This window comes from Carassius carassius, chromosome 8, assembly GCF_963082965.1.
Source record: "Carassius carassius chromosome 8, fCarCar2.1, whole genome shotgun sequence".
NCBI classification, from domain to species: Eukaryota; Metazoa; Chordata; class Actinopteri; order Cypriniformes; family Cyprinidae; genus Carassius; species Carassius carassius.
In genome coordinates, this window is record NC_081762.1 from 10,596,930 (window position 1) to 10,619,436 (window position 22,507).

The following is a 22,507-nucleotide window of genomic DNA, read 5'->3' on the forward strand; positions in this document are numbered from 1 at the left end:
CCCAAAAAAGTAGCATGGGCAGGGGCATCCAAGATGTAGGTGACTTTGTTTCTTCAACAGAACACAAACAAAGATTTTCAACACAAACCATTGCAGTCTGTCCGTCTTATAATAGAAGTGGATGGGAATCATGGCTAAAACATACAATAAAAATAAAAAAATAAAAGAAATATTTTCATTTTTGGGTGAACTATACCTTTAAGTTGCATTCAAGTACAATCAGTCACTCATGAAACAGCCTCTCTTGAACTTTTTTTAAAAGCCTCTCTTATAAACTTAAAAGTACACAAATCTCACAAAGTATTTAGCGCCTGCAGTCATGGTATTGTAACCATACAGGAGTGTCTCTCTCCATTAGAACTGTTCAGGAACTTCAGCCCCGCTCGAGAGCCTGATTCAAAAGAGTGAGGATCGATGGGCTGGATCAATCGCCTCCCTGGTGGCTGAGTTTTAAGTGCCAGGGCCTGTGCTTGTACATCCGCATCAGGAGACCTGTCATGCTGTACTTACAATCAATTAAAGAAATTAGCCTCCTCACCCCCAACCCTCCCCCTGCTCTCCTCCCCACACGCGCTGACGGACAGGGGAGCAGAGACACCTCTCCCTCAACAGCTGGCTCTAAATGACATCAGTGTGGGAGAAACATCTGGAACGACACCTGCCAGCTCTACCTCAGCAGTCGTTTGCATGGAGAGAAGGGGATGAAAACATTCGCTCGGCACTCTGTGAACAGGATATGTGCAGCCAAACGAGAGACATTTATTCTGGTGAAGTGAAGGTGAATGACTCGATGACAGAATATATTGATGGATATGGAATACATCTGTGTGTGAGGAGTGTCATCCTGTTGCGATTTTAAATATGGAGCTTCTGGTTTTTTTTAAGTAGTTTATGCACCAAATGTTAGTTGTATACGCTTAAAATCAACATGAAACATTCACAACCCACTTTACTTTTATAATGTGACTTATTTCAGAGTAAATCAGGATATTCAGTGAGAATGATTTGCTTTTATCCATCTGGGATTGATGGACTGTAAAAAGTCTCTATATGACAGGTGGGTGAAGTAGGGAGGAATGAAAAATAAAGCCCCATTTACACCATTAATATGCATTTTTCTATTATCACATAACGTATGACTATGCTGAGTCAAATGTAGCACCCAAAATGCATTGAGATAGGATCATAAATAAAAATGAACACAGATTAACAATAATCATTGATAAAACAATAGATAGAATGATAGAACTATGATAGATAGATAGAACGATGATAGATAGATAGAACGATGATAGATAGATAGAACGATGATAGAACGATGATAGATAGATAGATAGATAGATAGATAGATAGATAGATAGATAGATAGATCATTCTTTGCCTTCATATTTACAACACACAGATTCTATAAAAGAATACTAAACAGCTAAATGTATTGCAATTGTTGATAACCCCGCCCACTGTGACCTCTGACCACACCCCTTTAGCTCATGGTCCAGATCAGCAGCTCCTGCTCTGTAACGGATCTGTGTGCACAGGCAGGAAACAGTGTCAGTGTTTGTGAGGTTTGAAGGTGACATGGATAAGTAGATAAATCTTCAGACTGGGTATTCAGGCCACTGGTGAAGCATCCCAAGAGCCCTTCAACCCTCTCTGTATCTCTCTCTATCCCCACCCCCTTTCTCTCTCAGAAGGGGTGGGAGCTTCCTCCCCCTCCCCCTCTCACCCAACGGCAGGGGAATGACCCGCAAGGTCGGAACCCTCGGTGGACGTGCCCGAGTCTCAGTAGGAACCTTATTCTAATTTCAGCGTTATTTCGTTCCACTCTGGCCCATGTAATAAATCTTGTTTGGTGACAAAACGTCCAATTAAGAAAGAATTGACACAAAAAGAAAGGTGTGTGAGGGAAGTATGGAAAAAAATACAAGAAGGAATGCTGCCTCAAGGACAAAGTCTGCCGCTAATGAACGTCAGTGGCATAATAATCGGAGTGATTGGGAAATAAGTTCCCAGGTTGTGACGGGGAACGAACGGTACACTCATTAGGAACTTAATAGCTCTAAATCTCAAAAATAAGGTGAGGTGTTACACAGCTAAATTCAACTGTTCAACCAGATGACATCTCTGTAAATTATGAAATCGTCACTATTGTTTAATAGTCCTAAACACATGCAGTTTATATTTCTCCTGTACAGTATATTACATCAATTACAAGATCCTGTTGTATTTGTACACAGGTTACAGAACTACTGGGGTTCTTCCTTTATCTTTAGTCAAGGATATCTAGTCTATAGAGGTGTTTGGTCATTACATAAGTTTGCAGGCCAACCAGGAAGCTAATTCATCATTAAAAACTACAAATATCACAAGCATATGAGCTTACATGCTTTTGTAAGTTCATATTCGTTACTTTTCAAACAATTCTTATAGCCCGTATTAGCAAACTTACATTTTAAATGCACAAAAAAATTCTGATATTTTCACATTTTAGAACATAACTTGCTTGGAAATTTTCCTTCTCTACCAGGTTTAAGGACTACAAATATTCTATAAATATCACTTGATGTGTAAATATCACAAAAAGATGTCCAGATCACATTTCACAAGCAAAAAAATATATATAATAATCAATAATCAAATAATATAATAAATGTTATATTATATAATATTATATAATATTATATTATATTATTTCCTTCATTCTGACATGATTACTACTGTAATATACACAGTGTATGTGTGTGTGTGAGTGTGTGAGTTATAGTATAGTATTAATACTGAAACAAAAACTACTATATTAAGTTTAATTAATATACATTTAAATTATATAAATTATATATATATTAAGACAATTACATTTAAATTATATAGCTTTATTTCTTCTGCATTACACCATGAAAATTCTTTTTAAATTTTTTAAATAAGAATTTCCTAGGCATGCATGAGTTTAATTATGATTAAAATGTCCAAAAAACAAAAACCTCAATAATTAAGTATGACCTTCTCTGAGCAAAATAGAGTTTCTTGTATTAAATGATTATCCTTTTGAAAAAATACAGACATGCTCTTGACAGGTTAGACAAGATTCACCCTGATCGCTGATAGTGTTTCTAGCTATTATTACATCATCCCATTAAGCAGAGTAAATTCTCTGATGAACAGAGTATAACATTATAGTAAAATCCACTAATTAGCGATAGAGGCTCTAATCAGTCACTTGTTACTTAAGCAGACACTATTTGTCCAAAGCAAGTTGCAGCACACTAATTGCAGGGCCAGTCTCCATGGAGCCACATGGGGTTAAGTGCTGTGCTCAAGGGCATAATGCTGAGAGAACAGGGCTATAATCTCAAGTTTATTCTCCAGTTCCCAGGTCACCCCTGTTTCAAACTAAACCTGCAAGCCTACTTCCGTAACCTTCATGCTATCACCACCACTCAAATCAAACTTTTTTACACATTAGATGAGTTCTGTACTGAAGGCAAACACAAATGCAATTTGTTGAAGTGAGAATAATGAAAACACTTTGTAACTTATAAATTATACAGTACATCTCAGTCTTACATCATGTCATACGTCTGATAACACATATTAAAACAATTTCCATTCTTGTTGAATGTATTTCTTTCAAACATGAACATTTTCACATCCGAATGTATCTCTAGACATCTTCTAACCTCAAGTGCTAAAGATGCCACTGCCTGGTGTTATACCTTGAACGGATCATGAATGTTTCATGAGAGGTGAGACTCTGGTCTGTGGAAATGAAACAAGATACATTTCCCTATATTTTCCCAATGACATCAAAGCTCTTTAAAGTACACAGTGGCACTTATTGTGTCAATAAATGGTGTAGATATTAAAGGATTGTTTTTCTCCATTCTAGCACAGACAAAAAACTGTATTGAGATTTTGTCCCAAGTGAAGCCAACATAAAATACTTCTTTTCAGTAGTTCTAATGATGTATTTTACATTTACATTTTAAAATTGATCAAATTAGACAAGATGATTTTCATTCAAAATAACCTTTAAGAAATTTACATGTTTAAGGAGAATGTGTATGATTTCCAATCAAGAAGCCACTGGTGAACAAAACAGCTTTGTTATAAACAGTCTTCAAAATACGTTCTTTTATGTTGTGCAAAAGGCAGTAAGTCAATTAAGTTTGAAACAACATGAGGGTGAGTAAATGATGACCGATTATTATTTATTTATTTTTGGTGAACTATCCCTTTAATGATTTTTATTTATTTATTTATTTTTAACAAATGAAATTATACTCTAAAGAAGAAACTAAAACTACCAGCAGGTGGCGGTAAATGTCTTTATGAGTCAATTCGTTCAAACGGCTGATTCATTCAGGAATGACGCAAGCGGTTCACTTTATGAATAGGCTATTGAATCATTGATTCATTCGATTTGTTCAATTCAAGGATTCATTTAGAAAGTGTTGCGCGGAGATGCACAACAGTTCTGCTGTGGCTTTATAGATAATATCTTCATTGACAAAATTTAACAAAAACATAATATTGTGTTTAAAATATAACACAATATTACCTTCTTATTTGCTGAACTGTGGTATAAAATCACATTTGCACTCATGTGCTATTGCTCTCACTGCTCGTGCGTTATCACTTATCAAACAATATAAATATGAGACATAAAATATTCATTGAATTTACTAAATATTTTAATGGTAAGTGGTTGCAATCAATTTATTTTAGCTATATTTAAATAAACTTAGTTGATTAACCTTCAGCTAAATTTGTTTATTTAAATGTAGCTAAAATAAATTGATTGCAACCACTTACCATACATTTTTTTTTGTAAATTCAATGAATCATTTTTTTCAGTGTATGGGGCATTTTTTATGCCCCAATATCTTGAATTTTAGTGCATGACTATATATATGAAGATGTTGCCATGCATCATTTTTGTCAACAGTCAACTGAATGGAATTTAAGATGACGTACAGGTCTGGGGGCGGGGCCAGTGCATTGACTGCGTTAAAGTATTTTAATCATGTTATTTTTTCATAATGAATTAATTAACACGTTAAACTGACAGCCCTAATTTAAAAGGAAACATGACATTTTGAGAAAGCCTTCATTAACATTCATTATTTAATTAGCTAATGATAATACATGGAGTATCTACGTACATCCAACAAACGACATTCGGCATGAAAACAATTACGTCGGCTGGTTTGAAGCGCTTAATTCGTAATGCGTTTGTTGTGCTACAGGAAGCAGAGGCACGAGTTTTGAAAAGCAAATGAGTTTAACTAAACATTTCCCTCAGAGTCAAAACAATCAGTTATCGCCAGATCAATGCACATCAGTGAAGCCAGAGCCACCGGATCAAAACTCCTTCCTCTCACCGTGACATCACTCCCATGTTGTCACCGTGATGACGCTCCCCCATGGTAACAAATGGAGCCATCACTGAGGCTCAGAGGAGGCTGGTGCTCCCTCCCATTTACAAACTCCTTCATCAAATCCCACCGGGCCCTGCGTTGATTACTCCCGCAATTAGCAGTGTCAACTCCACGATATGGATTAAGTGGTCAGGTTTGGGTCTGAGAGCTAATTAGTCGTCTCCCTCTCTTTATGATTTGTTGATTAATTATGAATATTTAGTTAGGAAAAGGGATGTTAATTATTAATCAAAATTAAATTATCTGGTGTAATTAACCACAAAGTTTCCATTTTTTTTAGTCTTCACGGGGCGTGTGTCTGCTTGTTGGATGTGAATGGAAAGTGATGAAGAATTGGGTGTGATGGGGTTGGGGGGGGTTGGGGTGTTACGACACGCAGTGAACGGTAAAGGTTAACACAATGTTTACATTGCATCTGGGACGCATCAGGGCACGAATATCCTGAATGCTGCATTGAGTTTATGCTGTATCATTTGGGTGAAACGTTACGGTCTCATCAATCCATCCATACGTCAATGAATATAATGTCAATGTCTACCTAGCCATTCGTCAATCATTCTGTTCCTGTAGTGTAAACAGACCTGGTTAACTTAGCTGAAGCAAGACTCAATTCTCTGTCTCTGAACTGGAACATGGGGGTGAGAGGAGTCCGGTGATGAAAACCACTATATTCATCTTAACCGGTGACAAATACACACACACACACACACACACACACACACACACACACACAGGCTCTGTTCAAAAACTTGTTGAGCTGCCTTCTAAAGCAGCATACTAACGGAAAAGAAACCTTGTAAGTGACAGAAGTGAATGATCTACATCAGCAGGCACACAAGTAACATTCATGTGGGAGATTTTAGAGTTTGAAGTTAACATTGTGCTAAGCTAATGGCACAATACTCTAAAAAGAATGCAAAGCAAACATATGCCTGTATGCAATATACATTTCTCTCATATTTTCACTTAGTAAATTGTTAAGTAGGTAACCTGATACTGCAATAAATATACACAGTACAGGAACCTTGGGAACCTTGGCATTACATATAATTCATTATTTATATTATTATTGTTTTACAAGTTTTCTAAAATGAATTTAAATATATATATATATATATATATATATATATATATATATATATATATATATATATATATATATATAGTACAGACCAAAAGTTTGGAAACATTACTATTTTTAATGTTTTTGAAAGAAGTTTCTTCTGCTCATCAAGCCTGCATTTATTTGATCAAAAATACAGAAAAAAATGTAATATTGTGAAATATTATTACAATTTAAAATAATTGTTTTTAAATTTATTATCTGTGATGCAAAGCTGAATTTTTAGGATCATTATCACAGGATAATTTAGAAATCATTCTAATATGATGATTCATTATCAAAGTTGGAAACAGTTCTGCAGCTTAATTTTTATACTTTTTTAGGATACTTTGATGAATAAAAAGTAAAATAAAAATAAAAAAGTCTATGTTTTTAAAATATAAAGTTTTAAAATTTTGTAATAACAATATACACTACTGGTCAGTAATTTGGGGTCAGTAATTTTTCTTTCTTTTTTTAAAAAAATAAAATCAATACTTTTATTCAGCAAGGATGTGTTAAATTGATAAAAAGTGATAGTAAAGAAAATATATTATTAGAATATATATTATTAGAATTTGTTATTTTTATTTTGAATAAATGCATTTCTTTTTAAACTTTTATTCATCAAATATATTAGACAGCAGAACTGTTTCCAACACTCATAATAAATCAGAATATTAGAATGATTTCTAAATGATCATGTGATAGACTGGATGTTACATGTGACACTGAAGGCTAGAGTAATGATGCTGAAAATTCAGCTTTGCATCACAGGAATAAATTTTTTTTTTTTAAGTATATTCAAATAGAAAACTATTATTTTAAGTTGTAATAATATTTCACAATATTACAGTTTTTTCTGTATTTTTGATCAAATAAATGCAGGCTTGATGAGCAGAAGAAACTTCTTTCAAAAACATAAAAAATAGTAATGTTTCCAAACTTTTGGTCTGTACTGTATATATGTATATATATATATATATATATATATATATATATATATATATATATATATATATATATATATATACACTCACACACACATTTAAATTTGATATATTCAGATATAACTATATTTTAGGATAACTATGACTGTACTATATAATTGACATTTATATATTCAGTATTTATAATTATACTGTACATTTGGATTTGTATATATATTTAGAATATATAAATATAATATATTTAGACTTAAGTTTATTCAGATTTGTGTTCAAATATTCAGATATATTATATATTCAAGATATCTAAATATATTTAGATATTAGAGTTATCATGTAATTATTTCCTGTTAGGGCCTTCATAATATCTATGTATGACACATGCAACTGCTATGAGATTGCCTACTTTTTGGAAGTGTGTCTTTCCTGTTAGGCCTGTAATTTCCTGTAATTGTGATGCCTTAAAATGCTGCCTATGGATGTAGCTCACTATGTTTTGGAACACTGGCTCATCGCGGTGTCCTCAGCCATCCCCTTTTATTTACATTACCTATGAATCAACGCTCTAATGATTATCTTCTGTTTACCTAGATGGAGCAATACGGCGATATTTATCGCTGTGCTGTGGCTAAATATAGCCTTTTGTAGCCACAGCACCCAGCGACACCGTGGGAGGTTCGGTTCAACTGTTGGTCTTTAGGCTGACAAGAGGCAGAATTCCTGATGAATGCTTCTTTTCATCTGTGTGGCTGTGTGTATTTGACTGAGTAAATATTTAGCCACATTGGACTTGGCTGCTGATTCTACCCAGATGGACGGATTGATGCCTCAGTGGCAAGGCTTGCCAAAGACAATCCAGAGACCTTATGTAAGTACCGCCCGGCTCTGCAGAGCAGATTGAGGGCTGAGGTGACTAACCGCTATTTACAACTGATCTGGAATAATTCGCTTTAACTATTTCTCAACCCCAGCTGTAATGACTAATGCTACATTGCTAATTCAGGAGACCAGATGATCCACCGTAACGCTGAGAGATGAGGCATTGTGGTCACTGATTTGCCATAATGTTGGACATCACCACATAAGATTCCACAACAAAACCATTCTGGTTGTGAGCTCAGCATTAATCGTGTTTGCTTTTGTCTAGAAGGACGACTCCTTAATGATTGAACAAATAGCTAAACATCATACTCATCGTTTCGCATAAAGGGCCACATTTCCTTTCACATTTATATCAATTCATCGTAATCGCAAACATATTCGGATGCATGGAGAGGGTCAATGAGTGGAGACGTCAGCACTTTTGATCAATTCACACTTTTAAATGCTTTTCTTCATACATTTCTCACCTTTAATTTTCCATCTGGGACTGTGACAAGATCGAGGAGATAATCGGATTTATAATAATCACCAAAAGCTATGCATGACACGGCCAATTTACATGAAATAAATATAAGCTGGGATAAGTCCTGCCTCTGAGCTGTGCTTCACGATATCACAACTGCAGGTAAATTTGAATGACAGAGCATAAAGACCAGAAACAAACAGAGAAAGAGAGAGAAAAAGAAAGAGGGGAGACTGAGATAGATAAAAGTGTGTGCATTCATTACTAACTGGGAAATAAACAGGGGAGACCAGGGGAAACATTTTCACAACTCACAGACTACTAACAAATCTGTTTCTTTTGACTAAAAACGCATTTACAATGGAATTCAAATAAAATCTGAAATTTAATCAGAAAAATGTAATATCATTTCCTACATTTTCTACATTTCATAAATTATTTTCTTGTCAAAAATCCAGCAAACAAATCTGTGAGACTTGTGATTCCAAGATGATAGAAAAAAAAAATGGTGAGAGTCAAGACATTTAAACTTTAGAAATAAATTCTCGGTCAAATAAATTCTAGTATTTCGAACTTTCTATTCATTAAAGAATCCTGGGAGGAAAATGTATCACGGTTTCCACAAAAATATTAATAATCAAAACTGTTTTCAACATTGACAATAATAAACCTTTCTTGAGGATCAAATCAGCATATTAGAATGACTTCTGAAGAATCATTGACACTGAAGAGAGAATAAATTACATTTCAAAATATATGGAAACAGAAAACATTTATTTATTTACTATTTATTTTTGAATAGTAGTGTCAAGTTATTCTCTTTCTGAAAAAAATATATTGATGACTCATCCTGCACTATACAGAGTTTTGTCCAATCAAATGCTCTGTTGAATAAGAATGTCCCTCCCTTTTTTTTCCTACATACAGTTGACTAGCAAGTACTGTAGGTTCATGGCTGTGACAAAACTAAATTCTTTTAGATAAAAAAATAAAAATTCAATATACTAGCCAAACACAGGACAGCTGCATTCATAATGTTCACAAAAACAATGATACATTGTCTCAAAACTTGAAGCACCAGAAGAAAAATCATCCAAAAAATATTTTCTTAAAATTAAGCTTGTTTAACAAGTGCCATCCCTCTTGCTAATTTGCTACAAAAAGAAAAATCAATAGTACTGTAATAGTGATGAAACTAGATTGTTTCCTTTCAGAATGCATTTTTGAATGCATTAACTTACATTTGATCAGAACTCTTGAAAAGGCCGTGAGGTCACTTGCCTCTTCATGAAGTCATCAGAAACTAATGTGTCCTTCCCATCAGATAAAATCAACTCAATCCTGTGCAAAAAGCAATATTTATGAGCCACCGTCCCTATAAAAATGCCAGAACTTGAGTTCGTCTTTGTGCCTGTGCAGGGATACGCTGCGGTAACACGACGTGTCTGATTGGCTCTGTGAAATACGGAGGCTGAATAACGAGCACGGTCTCTAAACCCGATTAAGGGAGGGAGCCATTTTGTCTTCTCTCCTTTGCTTTTCGCTAATTACACAGAAGCTTCAAGAGAAATTATACACATCGTGACTGACCCTAAAGTGACGGCTATAGAGGTGTGCCATGCTATTGGCGTGTTGTGAAATGACAGTATTATATTAGAATTAGAGTCCAGTCGTGATTTCTCACAAAGTGCCATTGTGTTTAATATAATCGTTGCAGAAACATACAAATGATGGACCCTCGGTATCATTGTTTCATGATCAAAATGAAATTACTACGGTGTCTTCGGCACGGCTCTTCAAGGCTTCTTTTGTTTCCCTGCCCTGTTCCAGCCGCATTGATTTCCTACAGGCCTGAATTAGCATTCGTCTTTCTCTCCCTCTCATTAATCAATTTACACACTCTCTCTTTCTCTAATTGCTGGCCGATGCCGGTTATTAAAAGCCCTTTCAGAATACTCCATGGATAAGCTGAGCACAAATCCCCGCTCCACTGCAGCAAGTGTCTTTTCTTTTTCCGCCTCTGCCAAACGGTCTTCTGTTATTCTTAAAACGTAGGCAATATGTTTGGAGAATTGTAATGCTCAGCCCACAATTGTCCATAATGAGGTGTAGGTGAATGTTGTAAGTGGCAAAGCCCAGAGGAAATACAATCTAGTCATATTTGGAAATTGCAGGGGCTGAATGAATTACACTGAGACAGCGTTTACAGGAGATTAAGAAAAATGCGACAAATCTTTTGCGACCCTGAGAAAGTTTTGCGCCACGCTCTTCCGATCTGCCCTAGTGCTTACATGCGTTGTGAAATTGGTAAATAAATGAATAGATCATTGCATCTAGTTCTAAATTGACAGTTTTGACCTTTTCCTGGTTGATGCACTCTCATAACATTGAAGATTTCTAGATTTGCATGACCTGAGGGAAATACCAGAGCTTTCAATGCAACAAAAGAATACGTTGAAATTTGTGGCTAAGTGTAGGCTTTAGCTATAAATCAAATGCGTCTTTTTCTTTAAGGTAGTCACATTAGCAAAATATTGTAGGCAAACAAATGGCGTAGCGACGTATAAAGCACTGCTCACACAGAACTCGCTATCAATACTAGCAACGTTCTGTTGGTCAGCGTGGCAAAGTCAAGTAGCCTCACATGCATTTCCCAATTACACAGATTTCTATTGGAATGATGTGTTTCACCAAACATTGCTAAATGTGACCAGACCTTTGCACATCAACCTCCACACACAAGCTGTGTCTAATATTCTTCCACTTTATGTACGAATTTCAATGAAGGACTTACTTTTCGATCATGGACACACTATATCTGCCATGTTGGCATTGACCTTTGACCAGGGAGCTTTACTAGGAACAACAAACAACTTAGCCAACAAGGAATGACTTTCTTGGATACCTAAAGCACCTTAACTTGTACAGAGCTTCCAACCAATAGTTTTTGTGTGCACAATATGAACATAATGCCAACTTGTTGAATATTTAAATGCAATGGCTTCTCAGCTCCTGCTGCCTTATGGGATAACAAAATATAATTTGCATGCTACATGATGAAGCTTTTAGACATTCTACTCATTCATCATATGATTTTTGCATACGATGCAACATATTCAGACACACGAATAGTCACAGTGTAGGTAAATGTGGCTATAACTCTTACATATATGCAAGGAAGATAAGACTACAGACCAATAGAAATTTATCAGGTTAGATCGGATATTGAATTGAACATAGATGGAAAAAGAGGCACTTTGTTAAAGGAACAGCTTTCAAAACTTTTCAAAACTCAAAACGTACTTTACTTCTATCCCTCCGTTCATTCCTGATCTCAAGATCTCAATCCAGTATACAAAAAGACTTAAGAAAGGCGACCAATCGTGATTCAGTATGCAACTGATGAAGCCATTGTTGTCAGTTACATTTTAAATGCTGACTATTCTGTGAATGCAAGTTATTATTATGTGATGGTTTGTTCCAGAACTCTAATCTGATTGACCTCAGCTTCCTTTAGAACTATTTCCATTGGAGAAAAATATATGAACTGCCAACATAAGTTACTTCCTATTTCCTTCTGTGTGAAGTTTAGAAAAGCATGTAATGTTGATGGAGGTGGAACTGGTTAGTCTGCTGACATACAGGGATGATGATGCAGGAGAGCAGGCTAATGTTATCCTGCAGAAAGAAGCAACAGAAGCAATCCTCTGCCCCACCTCACCCCACGCCACCCGCTTCATCTCCTTCCTCAGCTGTCGGAAGGAGAGAAATGTGTCATACTAAAGGGCCATTTTCTCCATGTGATCGAATCAAATCAGTCATAAATCTATTTGTTATTGACGAGGTAAAGAACACTTGCAGCCTCTGGCACAATGCACAAGCTCTCCTTCTTTCTCTCTGCCTCTCGCTCTTACTATCTCTCTCTGTCTTTCTTTCTCTCAGTACATCACTCTGTGCTGCGCTGAAGGCTAAAAACCAGAGTTATGTTCCTATAACAAAATATTTTCCAGAGGTATAACAACTCATGGTGTCCTGACTGCCCAAGTAATGGAAGTAAATGAATCTATAAATAATCCCTCTTTCTGACAACAAATTGAACTACCCACAATTCCCTCTTCCCTCCGAACAGGCACGCACACACAACAACAGCATACTGCTACTGTCAGCCACTCCGCAACACATGCTCGAAAAGGCCAAGAGACTGGGGCAAACTTTTAAATAAACCACACTGTTTTACTAAAAACGTGTCACGAGAGAGTGTGAATATATTGGCCCTAATCAGCCGAAATGGGTGATTCATTGGTTAATTTCAGCAACTGGGGCTATACATTATTCCAGGCCTGCCATGGCTAATTTCTGCCTTTACAGACGGCGAGGATGACAAATGGAACGTCCGACTGGCTACAAGTGAAAAAGCTCCATCATGCTCGCTCTCCCACTTGAGTTTTACTCACACTAATGATGTATACTAGCCTGCAACTACACTTGACCTGCGGATTATGTGGCAATGGAGGAAAAAAATAAATGTTTACCCAGAGGTTTTTGAGGGGAAATCTGCAGAAAGAGAGAGCAGGCATATATTGGGGAAAAAAGCTGAATAGCTGTCAAGTATAGGAGTTTAACCTTGTAAAAGAGAGTGTGGCAGTGGTTGATGTATTCTTTCGATACAGCCATAAAGCTGGTGCATGTAACTACTTCTGAAAGTAAAAAACAGTAAATCCTTTAAAAAAATAAATAAATAAATAAAAAACAGGTGAAAACAATTGTGCAGAAAGACATTTCTTTTACTGGTGTAAGTATATGTAAAGGTATGTTTGCTATAATTTACAGCTAGGTTCAAGTCTCACTTTGAAACAAATCTGGCAACCAAATTTGAAAAGAATAGATAAATAATAAAGTAAATAAAGATTTTTTTACTCACTTTTTATTATATCTATCTAGTAAAATAGTGAATAAAAAGTATTTACCTGCATATACATTTCAAAAGTTTGGGATCAGTATGATTTTATTTTATTTTAGAATAAATGATGTTTTATTATTATTATTATTCATAAAAGGATACTGAAAAAAGTATCACAGGTTCCAAAAAACCATGAAGCAGCACAACTGTTACCAACATTGATAATAATCAGCATATTACAATGATTTCTGAAGAATTACATGACACTGAAGACTGGAGAAATGATGCTGAAAATTTAGCTTCGCATCACAGGAAGTAAAGTATATTAAAATAGAAACTGTTATTTTAAATTGCAATAATATTTCACAAAATAACTGCTTTGTTTTTTTGTTTTTTTGATCAAATAAATACAGTCTATCTACCTATCTACTCTTTGTTAAAATTCGTTTGGAACATTAATCTTTCATCTCTTTTGAAGCATCTTGGAGGTTAAAAAACCAGAGCCTCAGTTCTTCTGGATTTAGTCGGTCTCAGTTTGTCATTCCAGACAGATTGGATGATGATGAGATCAGATCTCTGTGTGAAGCACTGGCTGTTGTCAGACTTGTGCAAACAAAACTCTCACTGGATTATTACAATTAATGGCAAAATTAATGTTTGGAAATGTAAACTGTTATTTCCTACTGACACACTACAGCAAAAGATAGAAATAACTGACTTGAAACAATTTTAAAGCTGGTGAAAATACTAGTATTCTAATAGTTTTGGCCACCACTGTATATACGAATAGTAAAATCTGAGTAAAAAATAACTTTATTTATTTATTGATAAATTTATATATAGACAGACAGACAAACAGACAGACAGATCAGTCTTCAAATAAACATGAATACTGACAAAAATGATCATAAGGTCGTAATGTAACGGTGTGATCTTGACACAATAGCCAAGGCCTCACTCAGGTCCCTCTGCAATGCATCGGGGGCCACATCCCCTCGTCCCCCTCCCGGCTTGCTTCAGCCGAGCTCTGAAATATCATATCAAATCAATGTGGACAGAGGCAGTGAGGCGCCAGCGTCGCGACCGCTGCGAGGTCAGCATGGCCAAAAACAGACATAACAAATGCAAATGCTAAACAGGGCTAAAGGTGAAGAATTGGCATGTCTCCTGAGTACTGATGGAGTGACGCGAAACGGAGCTGTTCTGAGAAACGAGTGCAGGATGAATGTGCTATCGGCCGTGCTAATGGAGCTCGCGACGCAGATATCCGAGACCGGCACCCAACTTTGGGCCTTTCACAGACTGACCAATCAATCCATCCAGCATGTCAAATGGAAAGCAGTGACCATATCATGCATCATCTCATGATGGTTTCATCTATAAATACAAGGTGAACATTTAAGATTCAGATCAATGGTTCAGAATGTGGGATATGCTAGAGTTAGCACAAACCAATTCAGTTTCGAGGGAATAAGGGGCAGGTATTTGTGCTAAAACACAGCAACTGTTTCGTTAATTTGCCTCTTGGTTACATAATCAGGATCTGGTCTGTATTCATAAAGACATGCAGCTCAGTCAAAGAAATTCTAATTATATAGCAACATTTTACTTCTTAAAATGACCTCAACATCAGTCACAGACCTCAGTCACCAGTGCACACTGTTCTGATGAATAAAGTTACAACGTCTGAAAAGGAAAGATGATTGGCCTTCAAACAAATTGATTTAATGACAGAAGAAAAGGAGTGCGTGCACTGACCTGTGTGACCTCTGATAGAACAGCACAAGCAGACGTCTCTGAGTGCTTCACTGCATTTAAATGCCAACACTAATGAGGCTAAAAAGCTATGTTGATTGGTGGGCACAGAATGAGAAGGTGGAATTATCCTGTATAGCTGAATGGAGGGCGAGGTGGGGGGGGGGGGGGGGGGGGGGCTATTTAAGAATTGTGAAGGAATTAGAAAGCGAGAAAGTGATGCATACTATTTATAGTATCTATATCAGTGTATATTTTCAAACAAACCGAAAAAGGAAATAGTAGATTGTAGGTTTTGTTTTATTTTTTATTTTATTTTTTGCCCCTGAACACTGCCCTTGTCTGCCATTACTCAAAAAAAGCTCATAAAAACTTTTAGGGCAAATTCTAAAAAACTGAAAGATTTGTGAATAAAGACAAGAAGTTTGTTAAAATGTACAATGTTGTCCAAAAGTCATCTTTAATCCCATTACAAATCTGGGTCATTTTAACCAGGAAATAAATAAATGTAGAAAAAAAAATTAAATCAATAAATCAGTAAAATCACACACTATATATTATAAATTATGAAAGTAATACATTACTATGAAAGTACTTGATTTTAATTTCAATCAGACTTTAATGATGGTAAATGTAAATAAAAAAATATATATTTTTAATTATATATAAAATAATAATAAAATACAAATATAATTTCTTACAAAAGAAGATATTTAAAAAAAAATAAAGAAAAAATGTAAATGTAGACAAAAATTGCAGTGTAATTCAGCATATAGGATAAAAAGATAAGATAAAATTTCCACTTCGAAAAGTAAAAAGTTAAATTTTAATAAAAATACATTTTATCAATTACAAAATATTTCCCACTTCCTGTCTCACATTTGTCAAAAAAAAAAAAATCTGAAAAACAGTTTAAAGAGCAATGACCAAAAATATAAAAAAAAATTTTTTATATATATATATATACTAGTATACTAGTACAAACTCAAACTTCACCACAATCGCTCTTATTTCACACCACCCTCTCTCTTCAGAAGGAGGGATAAACAGAAGGAGAGAGGCAGAGAGAGTATCAGGTGTGAGCTCCTGCTCGGCTGGCCCCAGGTACTGTTCTCTCGCCGTGGGGCCAGCTATTATTATTAACATCATTTGTCTGTATCATTTGCCCGGCACCTTTGCTTTCAGCTGGCGCTATGAAGACGACATGTTAATAAACGAGTACAGCCGCCACTCTGCCATCCGACCTGCTCCTCATCCGCCGTCCCCAGCCTCCTCTCCACGCATCCCTCACCCTCCCTCCCCTTCCCCACATCCCCAAAAGGGACAGAATGCCGATTTGTTTTCCAGCAGGCTCCCCCACTCCATTGTTGTTTGCACTAAAGGGGACAAATTCAATTCATTCTTATGACAAGGATGCACTGATACAGGAAGAAAAAGGGTGAGGAGGAAGAGGAGGGGTGGATGAAGAAAGAGACTGCCCAGGAGGGAACAAACAGCGAACACAAAAAAGATAAAAATGAGGAAAAAAGTTGCTGAATTCGAGGTATCGCATAAAGAAGACAAGGAAATAAAGGTGGAGAGTCTAGAGGGGGTTGGAAGAAGATGGATAAACCGGTTGTGTTTGTAGGATTCGGATTGATGTGGTGGGCCGATAACGTGGTCTCGGCGGACATGGTCATCTGGAACTAGGGAGGAAAACGCTGTCTGCGTTCAAACCTACATCCTCGGAAAGAGGAGAGCTTAAGCCCCAAAAACAAATAAGACATCAATATTGCTTCGAAAAAAGAAAAAAAAATACAAACAAAAATGGAATAGTAAATGGCTCTAGCTAGATGAGTTGTAATTGAATGATACCGTCTGTTTAATCCACAGCTGGTGTGGTCTGTACGCACTGACCTCCATGAGCTCTCTCGATCTGTCCAGGTGCTCTGCGTTTCTGCCTTTGACCCACAGCCAGATTCTGTCCAGCTCAGCACGGCCTGACAAGTCCATTAAGATACTAGAGATCAGAGTCTGGTACATCCTGCTATAATTTCAGGGACTGAATCTGTTCAGTTATTTCTACTAAATCTTCTAACAAACAAAAAGCAAGCAGCCAGTCTATTTCACTTCAAACTGGATTAAGTACATGATTTGCTTACAGTCATTATATCAGTTTTTATGTTAAGCCTGCAAATAACAAACAAACTGTTTAGTTTGAAATATGATAATGTATGCTATTGTATGATTTAGAATGTACAAAAATGTACACTATCATTCAAAAGTTTAGGGTCAGATTTTTTAAGAATCAGAGGTCAGAAAGACATTTAGAATTTTACAAAATATATTCTATTCAAAAATGCTGTTCTTATTAACTTTCTATTCATTAATGAATCATATGGAAAAATGATCAGTTTCTATGAAAATAAAAAGCAGTACAACTGTTTTTAACATTAATAAGAAATTATTCTTAAGCAGCAAATCAGCATTGTAGAATGATTTCTGAAGGATCATGTGACACTGAAGTAATGATGCTGAAAATTCAGCTTTGCCATCGCAGATATAAATTATATTTGAAATTAAAACTACATTAAAATAGTAAACAAACTTGTAACAAAATTAAACTTTGAAAAATATTTCACAATGCTACTGTATTTTTTTTTTTTTTTAAATAAATGTAGCCCTGGTCAGGCTTCTTTCAAAAACATTAAAAAATCTTACCAACCCCAAACTGTCCAGTGGTAGTGTATGACTTCTTTAGGTTTTTATTCTAGAGAGGTTCATAGGTCGAGGTTTTTGGATTTGGGTCAAACGTTTTTATACAACCCAACTCACAGTTTTGTATAAATTGTTATGAATTAGTTGGTCCAGCTGTCTTTGAATGCAAAGACATGTTCAATGAGAAAAGCTCCATGTAGTTTTTTTTTTCTTTTTTCAATTGCACCAAATTAACATGGTAAGCATCCCTAAGCCAAAGCAAGAAACCTCAACATTCTAAACCACGTAGCTAACTAATAGCACTGCAATCTTATTGATATTGGATTGATATTGGCACTTCCTTGCATGCTACTTAATTGCTACTGTTCATTCTGTCCAAAACACAACATATGCGTTTTCTTGTACAGTAAGCCACTTTGGTAAGAAAGCACATGCCAAGAAAATAAATGGAAATTTATGTATTAGGCTGTACCTATCGGGTCATTGATTGTAAGTGTATATGCTCTTGTCAAAGTCAAACTTAACTAGTTATTGCTTTTGCTCCCACTTTGCCAGATATAGACACATTTCTGAATCAGTTAAACATATGAAATGAGAAAGTAAACTGCATTATCTTGTTAAGTGAAAAAGAGCAACAAAAAAAGTAATAGAAAAGAATCACTGTTACCACAAAGATAACATCAGTTATTTTTCCGCCACTGTACAAATGAATCTGCATCCAACTGGAAATGTGCCACAACAGTATTGTGTTATAAAAAATACTGTACATTACAAAATGTTAAACAATAAACAAATGCGAACGGAACGTGTCTTTTCTAGCATAGCCAGCCAGGCAAGGTAATATCAGCAACAGAAATTAATATCCCAGCTCTGCGCTTGCTGGAAATGACAAAAGAATTAGGGGTTAATTTAAATGTATGTTTTAAGCTCAGTTGAGCTTGCAAATGTCCATGGTTTTCACTTGTCACTTTCTTATGTTTTAAAACTTTTCATTCTTTCACAAAGAGCGAGTGAGAGTGAGAGAGACAAAGACAGAGAGAGAGAGAGAGAAATAATAAAAAGCTGGTGAATCCCCATGAAGCTCTCTATGTGAACTGTCACATTAATAACCCTATGCTGGTATTCAAATTTTCTGTCGAAAGCTAAAGAAAGATTGAGTGCCCTGCTGTTGTGCAGCCAAGATTGAAGACATGTCTCATTGACATTGTTAAAAGTTTATGAAAATGTATGAATCCTCAAATACCATTGGCTCCACCGCTCCCAACTCTGCCCACTTCTATAAGAAATCGGTCTTTTAATCAAAATGATTGAATACCACAAGGTTGAACTCAGCAATATGAATAAAAGTGGATATGGAGGAGGTGGAGGGAGAGAGATGGGCACAACGGTGCACTCGCATGCAAAGGGGAGTGTCCGACATCTTATTGTGGGGTACAACAGGGCTCGGTATTCAGCCCCTCTTTATTTCGATCTAATTGTTTTGCCTATCAAACCACTCACTGCATTGTGGAATTTAAAGAGTGAAATACTGAAGACTGCAGCTGCAGTCTGTGCCCTATTTTCAACCCCAAGAGAGACAAAAGAAATGCTCTGCGTTGGCATTTCTCTTTCTCAAAGAAGTATATCTGATCAGTGGACAGACGAGGAAATACCTGGTTGATACACTTTTTTCCTCTGTGCGCTGAATCAAAGCAAAACCGCCAAGGTCTGTGTACATTTAGCTTAAACTGGCATATTGATGAGGGATCAGACGTACCCGGGTGCTACTTTTCCCTTCAACATCATCTCAGGGAGGTGAAGAGGCAGAAAGGCCTCACATGCCAGCGCAGTGGCTCAATGTCTGTCAGCCACAGCCAGATAACCAGCCGTGAAACACACAGGCAGAACAGGCTAATGGAAACTCCTTGATTCCCACTGGAGCATCGGATCAAAACACAGCTCCAAAATCTTTACCGGGAATCATCGTCGTCAAGTGTTCGTCTTGCAGCAGCAGCCTCTTATTTGTTTGTCAAACGCAGGACAGCAGCTGCTGAGGAATCTGAAAGGATGAAACTGGGAAGAAAATTCTTCAAATACTTACAAATACCACAACAAAGTCATTGATACTACACACCATTACACCAAACACTATGTAAAAGGGATAGTGCACAAAAAAAGGGGATTTCAAGACATTCCAAAACTAGTTCACAGTCAAGCCCCAAAAAAAAAAAAAAAAAAAAAAAAATTGAGAACACTAAAATTTCTGTAGTTATTCAAATGTTCAAAATGTTCAAACCTGTACTTTTTAACTGTGAAACTCAATCTTGTTTTCATTTATACTTTTTGAGAATTGCTTACTATTGCAAGCAATTACTGTACATCAAAATTAGTATGACACATCAACATACCAGTTTTAAATGTGATTTAATTTTCTTTGAAAGATGTCATATAACTTCAGAAGACTTGGAATCTGACACAGTCATAAGGATTTAAAGGTGGTTATTTTTGTTCTTTTTTAAGTTTGATAGCCTTTAGTCACTATATAGCTCTGGTATGAAAAAGAACAGAAAAAAAAATCTTCAGAATGTTTCTATGTGTTTTATGATGCCAAATAAAATCATACAGGTTTGTAATGACAAAAAGGTGAATGTTTCTTTAAAAGCACATGCCTTTCATGTGTGACTTCACTGTATTGATGTATTTAACCATTGGGTTTTAAATGTGAATGTGAAACATTGTGGAATATTTTAAGGAATTCATAATTTGTGCACAGTCACATACTGTACAAACGTAGCAGGCGTTGGAACCTGAATGCTATTATCCTTCTCAGGTGCACATAATAATGACCAAGGGCAAGGGGAAAGGGGGAATATGGTCTTGTGGAGGTATATAAATGAAAGGAGGGAAGGGAGAAAGAGTGATTGAGCACCTTGGGTTTGAGCAAGCTGTCCCGTCTGTTCAGCACTACCTCTCCACTCCATCATTGGCATGGCCGGATCCCGACCACAAGAGAGAAAAGAGGGAGAGAGAAAGACACACAAGACTAAAGTATAAAGGATTTATACAGGATAGTCCAGTGGGCTGCAAAAAGGGCCCTAAATCACTCGTCAAGGGCAGGCAAAAACTTCATAAAGAACTGCAACATGGGTGATGCTAGATGTCACATTTTCAGGGCTGGATTATTTTTGACATTCAATGTTAACTATTGCATATTTTCATGATTATTGCATAGAAAATTTAAAGTACAGTTGATCGAACACATACTGTCACACTACATGGGGTAAGCAATGCAACCTGCCATTAAACAACCTGTTATAACCTTTTTTGCTACATTTAAAAGTAAACCCATTATAAAACACAAAATGATTATTAAAAAAACACTGCAAGAGAAAGGACACACTTGTGTTATTGAAATTGACAGATTACCTGATTACTGAATTACTGTAATACAGTCTTTTTGAGAACTTGCATGTGTGACAACTAGCCCCAGTTTATCCTCGATTATCCTCGACAGTACTCGATTTAAAGGGACAGTTCACTAAAATTAGACTCACAAATGTCATTTTAAACCTGTATGGTCGTCAACGTTCTTCTAAATATCTTCTGTGGTGTTCCAAAGAAGAAAAAAAAGTCAAACAGGTCTGAAAGGAAATGAGGGTGAATAAATTATGACTATTTTTTACTTAAAGGATAACTATCCATTAGAGTCAAATTGAAGGAGCAATTATATATATATTATATATACCTTTGTTACATCCTACTTTAAGCATCACTTCATGTCCTCGGACATTGTTTTGATTGGAAGTAGTCCCTTTTGAAATGTGGCTCTGAATCTTTCAGGGCCGTCAAATTTTAAAACATATCTTCAAAGCCGCAATAGAACCCATCAGTAATTGAGGTGATAAATCTATTTTTTCCTTCATCGCTGTCTCTCGCTCCATGTCTTTTGAGTGTGTCGCTGATGAGTGGTAAATTGGAAATTATTCAGAGAGGTAACAGCACTCTTAGATGCAGTTCCATTATAGTCTGTCAGTCATGGGAGACAGATAAATTACTCACATGTCAATCTACCCATCAAACAGCAGACAGGGGATTGTGGGATTGATCAATGGAGGAGAAAAAAAAGCCACTGTAATTCCTCTCAGTGTGACGGCATGAATAAATCACAAGTCTTTTTTTTTGCCGTGCATTAACTCCTTCCACCTGAAAATATTACTGCTAAAATGCTCAAAGGACAAAGAATAATCGTGGATAAAACCGGGGTTGGACAAAACGTCACATGAAATCAGAGAGATCAAAAACACAATTAAAAAGTCCTTTGGTTGGGCCGTTGAGACCTGATGA